The following is a 12,778-nucleotide window of genomic DNA, read 5'->3' on the forward strand; positions in this document are numbered from 1 at the left end:
CTTACATTCTTGAGCAGCAGCCCAGGCTGCAGTCTGCACAATCAGTGGGAAGTATACTTCCTCCACTCTGCTGCTTGCTTAATTGCTAGTGTTGCTTCCCAAATCCTGCAATCATCATTTGGAACTTGCACAACCTCAGCCAAATTATTCTCATCCAGTCCTCCATCTTGCTCAGACAATGCATAGCAAATTAGTCCGCACTAAATATTTAGAGAAGATGAAGATACAGAACTGGCAAACTGAAACACGCACCTTGGCTCTCTCCTCAGTAGTTTGGCTGGTTGTACAGCCAGGGAATCACATAGCTGAAGGACTGGGACCTTGAAAAACCGAACAAGAGTCCTAACAAGAGTGATATGGCTCTATGGAACAATCCATAGGGGTGTAGGACTGTTGGTTTCATGCACAGCATAATTATTTGGTTTGTTTTTCACCCTTTGCAGATGTCATTTTCCAGCCAGCACCCACAGCAGTGGGACAAGGAGGGTGCAGCTCTAAGGAGAATACTCATTTCAAAAGTTCCTGGGAATTTGTTTATTGTCCTAAACTTCTCTGGCTTTCAGCAGCTCCTCAAGAATGTGCTAGAATCTGCTCAGTGTCAACCAACTGCCTCAGTGGAGGTTTTCAATTCAGCTGTACTGGCACAACAGATACCTTATCACATCCTTCTTTCTCATAGATTAACAATCTGTTCTGGGTAATACGCTTTCATTTTTCAGCAGTACAAATACAGTGTCAAAATAATTGCCTATCACAAATATTATTTAAAATATCTTTATTAAAGACTCCCAATCTAGCTTTTCTCCCCCTAACTTCTTTCATAAGGTCGTAAAATAAAATGGTATGAAATGTTAAAAATAAATTCTTATCATCTTAGTGATACTTAAAATGTATTTTTATTCCTCATTGTTTGCTATAAAGGTGATCAGAAATGAGAAAACAGTTCCACCTAATTTTCACAAAAGGGACACGTCCTGAGTAGTTCTAGGCTATGCACTGAATGGTTACTTTAGTATCACATATGAGTACTAAACAGCCAATTTTTTCATTTAAGGAATTAAAATTTTGCTTTGTAGGATTTCTGTAAGATTGCTATAAGCATATGAGGCTGAGCCCTCATTGAGAGGAAGAAATTTAACTAGATTATCCTTAGAAAGAGGTCCTGTTCCAAACAATTTGGGTCAGTAATGGGGGAAAGCATGTAGAGGAGAAGGTCTAATAAATGACGGGAAGCCTATGAGGACACAAGTCTAGTGAAACTCCATAATGATTGTGCAGCTGAACATTTCTTGGAAGAAATTTCTGGGGTACACCGACTTTTCAAGAGAGAACAGGCACAGGCACATTGTCTGGCACAGGACAATGAAGCAGGATCAAAACATCCCTCATCTGTATTACCAGCAGCAGGGATCATAGAAGAGAAAGGAATGGAGCCAGGCTTTAGTACAAGCAGCAAAAGACCTGTTTGGTCTATGGAACCAGGGAATAAGTGGTATTAATCATGTAATCAAACACATTTTGAAAATATGGATGTGTCCATGTCCATTATTAACACATCTATGAATTTAACCTAGAAATTGACACAATATTGTTACTTTCATCAACTGTGCTGCCACTCTGTGCACTCTGTGCTGTGAATACACTCCAGCAAGTCTCTGCCCCAACTCCCCTGTTCAGCTGCCAGATAAACTGCAGTGCCTCTTTTTGTCAGGGAGTGTTGTGAACCACTAGCCTGTGGCCATGCATCTCACCACAGAGGTGGACATCTTTCCATGCTGGCTGAAATGACTTCGTGGAAACAGCCAATATTTGAGGAAAGACCCCTGAAAATGCCAGGTCCCAGTCAAAGCTCAAAGCAAAGTATGAAAAACACCCAAATTACTCCCGTGAAGTCCATCAGAGGATTAATTTCTTTCTAGGCATCCCTGCCTGTGGAGGATTGCAGCCATGGTTCTCTAGTTCTCTAAAAACCTTCTAGACTTACAAGGAATGTTAAGTCTTTAGGAAAGTCAGTGGAAAGGGCAATGACATTGGAACGCCCTGTTTGCACCATATTGTCTTTCAGAACAATCAATCTCTCATCCTCAAGCAGAGGTGTCCCTAAGCAGAAGGTTACACCTCAGTGAATACAAGACAACCCTGGTTTTTAGTCAGAATAATTTTCATAAGTGGTGAGAACACCACTTTTACAGTTTATGACTCATTACAGTTTTGCTTTTCTGCCCAAGATTAGGTAATGCCGAGAATGTGTCTGTATCTCAGCTAATACAGAGGAAACAAATCACATATTTCTAATGTGCCAGAAAAGGATAGGCAATTTGATAGTTGCAGATCTAATTCCTTCTGAATGTCAGCTTCCACTCTAATTTCCTCCTAATTTAAAGGGTCACAGCTGCGAGTTTGCCTTCCTCATGTTTTTCAAGAACATGGTGATACCTCCAAGCAAGGGCAAGCACTATGTGAAATCAGAATGACAGGATGGCACATTTTAGGTCATCTGCTAGAGCACACTGGCTCTTTACTGTATCTGTAGTGGCCCCCTTGTCCCAATGGGGGTGAAGGTTGCAAACAGAGGAAATATCGCTTGTTCTCTTCAGGGAGCAACCTAGCCTGCTCCCTACCTGGAAAGCTCAAGCACAGGTCTGGTCTCATTCTGCCATTCTGTTGCAGCTTGTGATTCTGTATTAACATTTCTTTTTTTTTGCATGGATGTAACGGAGATGGGAGTTCTCACAAAAGCAACATAGTAGCAAAATAGAAAACGTGAAGTAGTAGCACCAAGGCGAAAACTAGAATGCATGGCTGGGAACGAGATACAATATTTCAAAAATAAATTTGCACTTCCCACTGCAAAGTGTCAAAATCACTACTCTGTGCTTTTTCTTAATAACTCTAGTACAGGAGCTTTAAAAGTGGTCAAAGAAAATACATCAGTGGAAATACCTTCTCTGAAAAATCATGTCCTTTGAGAAGAATACCTCTTGAAGTCATGTCAATTCCATGAAAATGTTTTAAGAAAGCCATACAAATGTTCTGACAGCTTCAAAGCATTTGATTTTTTTTTTCAGTGTAAAACATTTTAATTTCTAAATCACTATGCTTCAATTTAGGTTAGCATAGTGTTAGCATATGGTGTAACATAAATGAAAAGGTGCCATCATTAAACATTTCCATCAGCTTCATTTTCTTGAAGAAGTTTTGGGGTTTTTAAGGACTGCAAAATTTTCAGATTGCATTGCTAATTAGAACAAAGGAAAATCTCAAGAATATTCATAAAAGTTAACTTGCTCCTCTGAACAGCTTATGTCCTCCTCATACTCCTGGCAGGGTTAAAAGAGATATTAAGAAAAATAAAAAAAGAAACAGCCAACCAAAAAAAGAAACAAAAGTGTCTGGTTCAGATAGCTTCTGAGAGGGTACTAAATTTCAAATATGATAGTCCACAGATCCAGGCCCATGCCTTAAGTTAATCTTGTGTTTTATTCAGGCCAACATAAAATTCAGTTTTCTACACAAGGATTTAAAGCACCAGAGAGAATAAATCTGTTGGAAACTTGGTGAGATTAGGGCACCTGCCTCCCACAGGTCTCTTGACAAATCTTGCATTTCAAGATAGAGTATTAAAATAAAAAATAAATTATGCCAAAGCTCTCTTGGTGCTGTTTCATATTCAGTGAAGGAACCTGAGCAGAATTAAATTTCTACTCAGCTACTTAGCACTGGGTTAAGTGTCAAGAAGCAGCAATTCTTTTCCTCAGGCCAACCTGATAACAATGCCTTGCAGTTCACCAGACATTTTGTTGGAAATAAAACCTGCATCATGATGGGGCTTTTTGTCCAAGTCACCCCCATTCCCAGGCACAGAAGAAAGCACTAAGCACTCAACCTCTTCAGCTGATGCCCCCTCTATGGCTCCATACACCCCCGCAGCATCAGAGCATCCCTTTCACAGGTGCTACGAAATACCCACCTCTGATTCATCCCTGACTCATCCCAGCACTCAATACTGCATAGTCTGGCATGGCTGTCATGTACCCTGGTGTACCAAAAAAGAGAATGAAATAAAATCTTAAACCTTGGTTCACTGCCAGAGACCAAAGAGATATTGTTACATGAATGGGAGATGATTTGAGAAAGGAATATTGACTCCTTCCTGTGTTTTGAAACAAAACTAATCCCCAGAATATCTGGATCTGGAAAGTTAAAATTGATTCCTACGTGGCGTTGGTGAGTTCCCGGGCAGAATCATGCTGTTGCTGCACTCAAAACTACCCCAAAGAATATTCTAGGGATGTTACAGTCCTGGTAACTGGGCTTTAACATTTGATAATATACTCTGACTTTGTTTAATTTACTAGGATAAATGTCATCATTGCAAGGCATTGCAAGGCCTATGTGTTCCAAATTTCATTTTTATTGAGCTCCACTAATTCAAAGCAAATTATTTCCCTTGATTCTTACCAGAAATTATTATTTATTAATTCTGGTAAATCTGGTAATATTCCCCTTTGTGCAAAAAACAACTAACCAGCCAACAAATCTTCCAGCTCTAGATGTATATGCATGAAAAACTACCTTTTAAATTCCATTTGTTATAAATGTATCTGACCCTAAAACTGACATCTGGATTTTCCCCAAGCTTTGATAAAGTCTGGATTCAAGTCTGAATTTTCATGAAGTTTGGACTTCTTTCAACAGGTTCTCTGAATCTGAGTCTAGATCTGCTTGACAGACAGAAGCAAGTCCCTAAATGAGTTAATCTTCTGTACACCAGTAAGATTCAATTGTAAAGCCAAATGGTGAAGATACAAACATCTTTGCTGTGGTAGTAGATGGGATACTGGGAAATGGAGGTGGAGAACAAGAGAAACAAGTGGAAAGGCAGGCAACCCCACAGTACCCCCACTGCTGCTTTAGGACCCAAGCACACCTTGCTCTGCTAGGGAAAGACAGCTCCTTCTTTGGTTGTTCTCTTCAACAACTTGTCATGTAATGTGGCATGTGGAGAAAGCTGGAGGGCATTAAAAACAGACCTGAGAACAGAAATCCAGGCTTGGGGAATCCAGCATATGCAGGGGAGCTTGGGCTGTAAGCAGCTCGCTATGAAACATTAGAAACACCTTAGGTGCTAATAGCTTCTAGAAAGCTGATGGTTTAATAGGACTGGAAGAAAAGAACATGCTGGAAATTTTCTCAGGCAGAGTTTTATATGTCCTGATGGGAAATGGAGGGGAGGGAGAAGAGATCATTTTCTTCTTAGGTATGTATAGGAATAAAAGAGGAACCATAATTTCTGAGGATTCTCTCATCATGGTGTTGATAACTTTACATGCCAAAGATTTCCATGAGTGGTGACAACCTCCTTCCATATAACCATATAACCATAGGGCTTCAGAGTCACATGTTTATTTGATTTCATTAGTGCTGTTGCTGCAATATTAACTACAAGCACCTAAAGAACTTCCAGGATCTAAAAAGAAAATTCCTTATTGAAAACATCACTTTGTTGGAAAACTTTGCTGACCTATTGTTAAAGCTCCTCAGTTGCTTCCATGAAGTCAATATCAGCATAATTTGAACTTCTCAGAAACCAGAAAATACAGAGGATAATAAAGCAATATTCAATTCAACCTTTATATACCTGCAATGGAAATAATTCACCTTCTCAGTGAGTGATTTTCAGAGAACATAGTATATAACTACTGTAGCTCAGGCACCTCTTGCCTTTGGAAAAGTGGACTGTATTCAAAGAGACATTTCTTTTACATGCATGCTCTGACCCAATTTCCTAGATATAAATTCCATGACAATTAAATTTTATCTTTTCCCCCGACTCACCATTTAGTCACACACATAATATTAAGCCCACAGAATATTTTTCCTTCTTTACTTTGCACTTTTGATCCCACCCACAGGAGTGATGAACACTGTGGGGCTGAGGCCCCATCTGAAGGCGTGGACTCCCATTTCCCCTGCTATCAGTTTACTAAGTTTTCTACCATTTCACACAGCATTAATCAGCTCAGCAAATACTGCCAGTTCCCTGTTCCCACTGCCAGCTCCCAGGAGGGAAAAATAAAGGTTGCTTGAATGTTGACCTAAACTCTGTATTTCCTGGCTTCAAAAAATCTGAATTTTGCTGAAGCTGATATTTTATAAGAGCTCCAACTACTGCCAGGAAATCCTAACTTGGCATTAATTAAGGGGTTTTGTCAGTCAGTAAAAAGGAAAGATGCTTTAAAGATCTGATATTCACTATTTCCTTGATTCTTAAAATATATTTAGAGAGCATCTTTGCAATGTGTCAGTCTGTGATTCAGGATGAGAAAAAAATTCTGAAGAGTCCTGAAGTTTCTGGTTTGGACTAGATGCATTGGTAGACTGGGTTGGGTTTTTTTCTGTGTGGGGGATGGTAGTTTGGTTTGAACACTTTTCTGCTGACTAACTCTTTTATAGCAGGTGTATGGTGTTCACCACCTTTTTGCTATTTTATTTACTGATCTCCTGGGATCTGTTTTTAATGAGAGTCAGAAGCAAGGAGCTGCCTCCTTTTGCAGGTATATACAGAGAAACCAGTTTTTACAAATGTATGTATTTGAAGCCTAAAACACTGCACCAGTTTTCAAATGAGCTCAACTTCTATCTCTTCAGGGAAAAAAAAAAAAAAGAAAAAGGATACTTTCACAAAATACTTGGTGGATCTCTCTGGCACATTTTACAGCTGAGTTTTGAGAAGTATATGAGTGAGCTCTTTGTGAGGTACATTAACAGATCCAAGCTGTGTATAAATAGAGTGAAGCTTAAGTCTTTACCTAGGACTCCAGATAATTTAATCCTTTAGTTCAAGTTCTGTCAAAACTCAGCCACAAACTCATTACTGAATTTTTCAGTTCCAGAGCTCTGTGAAAGGATGGAAATGCTGTGGCAAAAGAGTCATGCAGACAGAAGAGTGGAGAGGAAGGACCAGCGGTGCCAGTGCAAGCAGGGGATGCACACTCTGACCCCTTCTGTCCTCTGATGTAAACTTGTATACCACAGCTGCCTCTCAAGGGTAACTGAAACCTTCTTGACCTTTTGTTTCCACAACGTGAAAACTCTTCTTCCAGGATGGCTGGAAAACACTGTAGTGGAAAGAGCAATGAAAAAATCTTTTAAAGTCAATTTAAGCATTTGAAATTTTCAAATAATAACATGAAGAAATGTTTTCCATGGGAAAACGGACATTATGTGCCAACTTAAGAATGGTGAAATACCTCAGGAGGCGTTCATGAATATTCAGGAATTTGCAGGATCACACCTGCCACCAAAGTCACTGCTCCTTCTAGGCATGAAACTATCATCAAAAAGTGGTGATTTATGCTGGACAATATCAAGAGCTCAAGGAGATAAAAGCTGATGTAGACTTCAGCTTATAGTAATAGATTTTGAAAAGAATTCAGCAGTGGCATGAATCAGCCCAGTTGCATCAGCTCCTGTGATATCTGAATTTGGTCAGTAGATGAATCCAAACAAAGCAAATCTTGCTTAAGAAATAAATTTTACATAGCCTTTGTGCAGTTGAGCAGTGCAGGAGAGGAAAAAAAGGTATTCAAGCACAGACAACTCCAACAGTCTCCCTGAGGAAGATTTCTGTGGCAACCAGTTATTATGTGAGATTGAAGCCATGCAAAATATTTTCAGAGAGCTGTTTCTTCTCAGTTCAAAACAGGCTTGCTTTAGAATTCACAAATTTCTAAAGGAAACTGGCCACCTCCTCACATGTTACAATGTGTGCCCCCTTCCTTTCCCAGAAATAAGTAATATGATCATCTGTTCACTAGAATGGCTGCCAAAATCCTGGGAGTAATGGTTGTAAATATTTTTAATTTCAAGCTGGTTGAGTTGTTCTAGAATTGTCTGTTGGCACCAGACAAATCCCAGTTCCCTTACTCACCATCGAGCTTCATGTTATCCCAAAAGCCAGTAGAAAATTCTCCTTCATGTTTTCAGACATGGAACTGCACTCTTTGAGTTATCCTCTGGTTGGAAAAGATAAAGATGCTGCCACTTCCTCTGTGTAGGTCTCTAGAATCTCTCTTACTGACCACAAGAAATGCAAAGAGACAGACATAGGAACATAAGCATCTGCAGAAATAACTGCACATTATAAAGTCATCAGAGGAAAGTTATACAGGCCACCTTCCCCCTTAGGTAGTAACACTGCTGTGTTTATGAACACCCTTAATTTTGAACAACCCATACTCTGAAATCAGAGATAACATCACCACCTCAGGTCCTTTCCTGGCAGTAGAGCTGGATGCAGCACAGTTATGTGGAAGTCAGCTTTGTGTGTTTGCATGCTGTGGTGCTGCCATCTCCATTAATTCCACAAAGACTGCTATCTCCACAAATTTACTTCTCTTGCAGCAAGTATGTCCTGTTCCTGAGGTCATGCCTCTCTCACACAGTAATGTACAATAACCAAAACACCTTCACACCTTCCACCTCCTTTGCATCGCCTCCACAAACACAGACTCACCCCCCAGAGGGTTCCCACCTTCAGGGCTTGATACACCCATCCTTTCCAAAGAGTTCGGAGAAGGGCTAAGTGCTAAAAGCAGAAGCAGCCAGGGAGTGCTTATGCTAATGGCAGCTTTAGTGCAAGCCCTGCCACCTGTCTGACTGACTGCAGGATGCCAGCCTTTGCTCTGCTAGGGTGTGCCTAGGAACGTTTCAATGGGAACTGGCCTGGTTTTAAAAAATCAATAATTAGAGGGGAAAATTTTCTTTTAAAAAATGGAGCCGTGTTACAGAATAGCCATGCAACTGAACAAAAGTGTTTCCAAACACGATTCAGTCTGTATCTGTGTGTTTTTCCTACACATGCACAGCAGGTACTTCTTTTGCAAGAGTCCTATTTTTCTGCCCTATTGTTTTTATTGGAAGGGGTTTTTTTCCTCAAAATCCATGCTCTGAAGTAATAATTTCCAAATTTAGTTTGGTTTCATTAAAAATTTTGCCCTCTTGATTTTGAAAAGGACAAAAATCCTTTTCACTGGAAGCTGAACTGTAAAGTTTAAAATACTAGAAAATTTTTCAGCAGGTCCAGGGAGGGAAGTTTGGAGCTGATGTTCAGTTTCTGATTGTTGGAGTCAGCAGTGCTATTAGTCTCAAGACCAGGCAGCTTAAAAACATTGGCTTAATGCTCATACAAGGATTTGAGCAGGATGTTTTCTCTTATTCTTCCCTCCCCACCCCTATGCTAGTACCAAATTACATACATTGCTTCAGATTTTCAACATTTCCCAATCTGGATTAATTTACATTTGGAGAGAGGGTGTGAATTAAACTGTTATAAAAGGCTTAGATGCAGTGCCAACTTGTTACTATGCTCATTCAAGCATCAAATGCTTTTTCTATTAAGGAAGCTCTCAGAGAATTTCTTGCATCTGGAAATCTCTCTCACTGCAGAGCTTATTTATCAAATGCAAAATATGACATATACAAACAAAGACATTCATAGTAACACAGCTCCTGCTGCAGTTAGAGGGTCTGTCATACTATGGCCTACAGTAAGATATTGCTGTCTTCAAGGAGATTTCAGTCTGAAAAGACTAGCTCCTGCAGTGATGCCAAATGCAAGAGTCAGAAGCTACCAGCAGACAAGCAGAGGGCAGAGTGCACATGAACTGCTACAGCTGACAGTCAGAACTCACAGCCTTCAGCTTGTGCTGCACCTTCCAAAGTGAGAAGCTGGGCCTGACAGCACTGCTTAACTCATTAAATACCTAGGAGTGAAAGTGAAGCCTGCCCTTATCTTCTACTGGTCTCTTCCCTTGAATTTTCTCCTGTGTCAATGTCAGACTTACAATTCCATTTTCTGTCAAGGGGTATGATATAAGTCTCGTCCCTACTTGGTTACAAATGCCACACTCATAGCACAGCTGTTAATTATAACACGAAAAGCATGGGATGAGGCCAATTCAAATTTGAGTATATCTAAAGGATGGTGTCACTCTTGCTGTTATTGATACTTGTGTCAGAGCTGGGTTAGTCACTAAGGATTCTGCTAGTGAATTACATTCAAGGTCCATGTAACTTTTCCATTGCCAGCATCAGCCTCTGCTAATTTTTGTAAGCTCTGTAAATATTATTTATGGATCACAGACTTCCCAGAGATTGCGATTTTCAATTTGAAGCATTATTGGCCAACACATCCTCAGGATGCTTTAGAATCCATCTAAATCCATCTTTAGAGTTCGTCTACTTGGAATCTTAAGGCTGCCTTAGCCTCACACTCACTGTCACCTGGGTAAGCATCTTCTTCAGCTGAGGGAATATGGGCAGGAGCACAGAGCTGAGTGTCTGGTTTCTTTCTGCAGCAGCAGAAGGAACTCAAAGCTTTGAGGGGAAATTGTAAGTGAACTTTTCTTCTCCCTTGTTCACCTTTTCCAATGAACAGCTACAAGAGCCTTAGAGGTTCTGCATTCCCCCTTTGCCAGATTTCTTCTGGGGTATGTGATGGCTTTTGTAGGGTAGCTACAGAGTACAGCTCTTCTCCCACATCACCTCTAGCTGTCAGAGACAGCCCAAATGCTGCCAGCAAGGATCATAGTCCTTCCTTCCACTTCAATAGCTTGCTTACTTTTCTCTCTGATTCTCTACTGAGTGTGGAGTTAATCATGAATCAGCTTATAACTCATCAAATGTGACCAGTGGTTTTATAGTGTTTAACAGATGAGATAAATGTGAACTGAAAAGTAAGGAAATTACCAGGCAGCAGGTTTTAAACAATCGGAAAACAATTGCTTTAACATGGTGCTTAATGCTGCTGTGACTCATAACCACCAGTTGTAACCACAAAAATGGCTAAGCGTGCTTTAAAAAGATTGGAAAGATTTGTGAAGGATGATTCCACCCTTGGCTATTAAATATGATGATCTAAATGCCACCTCTGACTCAGGAAACTGTTCAACTTTGCCAAAAAGAGCTACAATGTTCTGGGAGAAAAAACACTCTTCTGAAATAAATGTTCCCAAAGCATCGACCTTGGCCTCTGTTGATGTTAAGTTGCTGAGATAGCTGAATTCTGGTTTGGCATAATGTTCTTATATTTTTCCTAAAAAATCTACATTTGGCTAACATAGGGTGTAATCTGTGTCATACAGGGCCTAATCTATAGGGCCTTGCACAGTTCTGATGAATTTACTACTCACAACAAATACTGTTGGATATTGCTGGATCCTATGCAATTAAATGCATCAAATTACATTAAATTAAATTAAATCCTGAGATTCTAATAATTCAGGGGTTACCCAGTACACAATCTGTATTCATTCTTCTCTGCCATGGCTCCCCAAATAAAAATGGAAACTTGTAAACAATGGGAATGTGTCCACGCTGTGCTGGCAATGCTTCTGAGTCTGCAATACAGAAGGCAGGCTGCAGAGAAAGAGAGAAAACAGTGGTGTGCTGCTGCACCTCCTGACGTAACCCACTATGGATCTGGCTATCCCTGTAGTCATAATACAGTCACTGGAAAAAAAACCCCAAATCCTGAACTACTTTATCCAGTGATTGCATAACCTCCACAGCCACACTGCAGCTGAGGTGAGGATCTTGCAGATAGTTTGGAAAAAGGTCAGAAACCCCATTTTCTCCAGGTAGGGGACTGCATTCACTCCTGTTCAGCCTAACAGGCTCAGAGCTCTCCTGAAACACAGTGGTTAAATTTGCCACTCCAAACTGTCCCGCCCAAGAGACTGCCCTGAAGCTTTTTGCAGGGGAAGGATTTAATTAGAATGTGATTTCTGTAGTACAATGCAATATTCAGTACAACAGGACCACCAAAATGTATGCTCCGTGATTTGTGGTGCAAGTTTGCTTAGGCAACTTTTAAGAGGATCTTTAAGTAGAGAAAGGACAAAGGCACCAGACAGGAGGAGAGGCTTTGCTGAGCAGGTTTGAATGTCATAAATGCACAGTTATGGCTTAGTATTTGTATCACAGTTGACAGATGCTGCAGCAGTCACATGACTAGAGCATGACCTCATATTTCAGCTCTCTCCCCTCCTCCCCCAGTGATGAGGGCAGTGCTGGCACTTAAATAAGCAGAAGGCATTTCCAGAAGGCTAGTTTGTAAGTTACTTAAAGGAGAAGCCTGAATTTTGGCACAGAGATACACTTTGTACAGGCTATTAACAGCTGCTCAACAGCGGCAGAGAAGCAAAACTCTTTAGCTCTGCTTGGGAGATGCACTACGGTTGCTGTTAGGGTAAAAACATTGAATCCCAAATCACGTGGGCTTAGATCATCCCTTCCCAAGGAAAAAAATTCGCAGGAGGCACAGCAGAGGGAAGAAAAGCCTCCATGACTCCTCACAGGTTTACCCTGCAGAGAGTGGAGCTGCTGCAAGCTCTGATGTCCTCTAGGGATCTGGGAGAGATGCTGCAGCCACGAGGAGGCCATCTCTGCCCTGGTGCTGTCCCAGAAGCCACTCTGGATGTTCTGGCAGGGTGATTTCACAGGAGGATTGAACATCCAGGAAGAATATATAACTTTATGAAGATTTTCCAGGAGTGCTGAGTGAACTCCTAAGTACATCCACTCCTTCTGGCACAGATTCTGAATTATGCAATTCCCAGAAGGGTCCTGGGAGGAAAACCCAGTATGATACTCTCTCACTCTCTCAACAGCCTGTACACCACTTCAGCAGGAGGGGGAAGCCCACCTTTCCCAAATTTCTGAAGGTGCAATTGGCTACATGGGGATAATTTTCTATCACAGCACTGTTACACAG

The sequence above is a fragment of the Zonotrichia leucophrys genome, chromosome 3, assembly GCF_028769735.1.
Source record: "Zonotrichia leucophrys gambelii isolate GWCS_2022_RI chromosome 3, RI_Zleu_2.0, whole genome shotgun sequence".
Taxonomy (NCBI): domain Eukaryota; kingdom Metazoa; phylum Chordata; class Aves; order Passeriformes; family Passerellidae; genus Zonotrichia; species Zonotrichia leucophrys.